The following is a 2,288-nucleotide window of genomic DNA, read 5'->3' on the forward strand; positions in this document are numbered from 1 at the left end:
TCGGAGGGGAAGACTCTAGGTTCTTCCACTGAAGAACTGTCTGAAAGGGACCTAACCCTTCCCCTCTTCTCTGATACCACTGGGGAATCAGAGGCTCAGATGCCGTCCTCTTCGGCTGTTGACCTTCGGGGAGGTGAGTATCTTTACTAGACTCACCTGTCTGCTCTTCCTCCTCATTTAGCGTAGCTCCACCCTCTGCCTGTGAATTCTCACAGACTTCAACACTGAGTGGTGAGGCCTCTACAGGCCCCTCCCCTTTTTGCTCCTCACTTCCAATCCAAGCTTTTGGCGGGAAGTTTGAATTTATTGGGTCAACCTCTTCACTTTGTTCACCAACTGCCACCTTTGGTCCTTCTCTTTGTTGGCTTGACTGTGGCTTTACCGTCTTTAATTTGTTGGCAAAAGATTTAGGGCAATCTCTGAAGAGGTGATTTAATTCTCCACAGAGATTACATTTCTTGCCATTTGGACACTCTCCAAAAGTTTGCCCAATTTCTCTGCTCTTCCCACATAACACCTTGGTACAAGCCTCAACCAGGTGCCCATGCTCACCACACTTGCGGCAGAACTTGGGCTGCCCCTGGTAGTGGATGTAACCTCGGTTTTCAAGGTGGCCAGAGTGTCGCCCACCCGCTGCACTGAGCACTCTTCAGCCCTTTTAAATGGTATAACTTTGCACTCCCGCACGCTCCAGCAAGCACCATTCAAGCAACAACTTTGCACTCCAGCTTCGAACATCGGCACAGTCGCAACAAGTAAGGCGACTCTACTCAGAGAAGTCACTCTGCACAGTAAGAAGATTTCTTTTGCACAGACAGAAAGGGCTTCACCCGCAAAGGTAAAGCCTGCCAAAAATAGAAACAACTCATTAGTGCTGCTCTCCACAGAAATCTTTAGTAAAAGGCGAAAGACTTGTACGTTATGAAGAGAAACCAGAGTACGATTATCCGTCACTGCGGGAGCAGGGCATCAGGCTAGTTGGCATAGCCACCTTCCCCATGGTGAGCTTTGCTTGGTTGAGACGCTTGCCCCCCCCCCCTGCTCCTCGGCTGACCAACTAGGAACAATCGGGCCCTATTCGATGGCTGCCTTGTCTTTTACTCTGTGCAAAAGACAAGGCAGCAACAAAAACACCACGAGAATCCCGTATTGAGGCTTTGTTCTGATCGCTCATTCGGTGTCGCGTTTCTTTCAAGCAATTCTCCCGGTTAGCCCACACTCGGCTCGCTCCCATAGCCGTGTTAAAGTCTACTTCGCATTCACTCTCTTTTCTCAGCAGACTCTTGGGATTTTATCTATAAAATGAATTCCTTCACTCAAACTATGTGAAAACTGCTTTGTCCTTAATATTTACCATGTCTAGAAAGATTTAAACAAAAAAAACAACGTTGTACTTTGCAGTAAAAGAAAGAGCAAATCTAAAGTTTCAGGAATCCGAGAATAAGCTTACTTTCATGAGTGCTTCACGATTTCGGATTTTGCTATAAAATGAATTCCTTCACTCAAACTAAATTAAAACTGCTAAACCGCTAATCTGTTATATGTAAGGCAGATGTCAAATTCACCGAAATAGGATCAAAGGGTATTCGGCCAATCGAGCTGTAGCAGCTTCGGTAAAAGAGTATAAGTTGAAGAGTTTGTGAATAAAGGTGTGCGCACACATAGTGTGCTGTACGAAAATAGGCAGGGAGCAATGCCGGCTGGGGTATATGTTCTTGTATGTTGTCTGACTGTTTGATTTGAATGTGTTGTGTAAGTGTCCTGTTGAATGTTACATGTTTGGGCTTTGACACGCTTCACTGTGGTTGTTAACTGTGTGGTGTGTCCTGAAATGTTATATGTTTGGGCTGTGTGACATGCTTAATGCTTGTCAGTAGCTACCCACTTATTCATATATAGCAACTGACAACATAAGAAGTCCGGACATACTTTGATAGTAGTTGTAGAAGTATCCTTATTGATAATAGATGACTAATTCATAGTGATAGAACAGTAGATGAACAGGTGCCTGCACATGTCTCACGAAAATAAAATGGGTGTATGATTGCTGACGGCAGAGCAATACTGCCAAACTTATGAGTTCTTGTGGCAAACTTGATTCAGTGTCTTGACGTGTATACGCTGTTTCGCTGACTTGATTGTCACAAGAAACAAAGTGTGTTTGATAAGATCCGACCATTTTATTACGGGAGGATCAGTATGTATGGATTCTGATGTGACTGATAAACCCATTCGTATCTTAAGCATAATCTAATACGTGAGACAACGCCCTGGCACACGATAAAAAA

At 44.5% G+C, this 2,288-nt stretch overlaps 1 non-coding gene across 1 annotated transcript; it reads right to left on the minus strand.

Annotated features, from left to right (window-relative positions):
• Positions 1-827: 827 nt before the first annotated feature.
• Positions 828-941, minus strand: LOC140287001 (U5 spliceosomal RNA). The gene has a single exon (XR_011911387.1). It is a non-coding gene; the product is annotated as a U5 spliceosomal RNA (small nuclear RNA).
• Between the last annotated feature and the right edge of the window lie 1,347 nt (positions 942-2,288).

This window comes from Leuresthes tenuis, unplaced genomic scaffold, assembly GCF_036924035.1.
Source record: "Leuresthes tenuis unplaced genomic scaffold, fLeuTen1.0.hap1 SCAF_103, whole genome shotgun sequence".
In the NCBI taxonomy this organism is placed as follows: domain Eukaryota; kingdom Metazoa; phylum Chordata; class Actinopteri; order Atheriniformes; family Atherinopsidae; genus Leuresthes; species Leuresthes tenuis.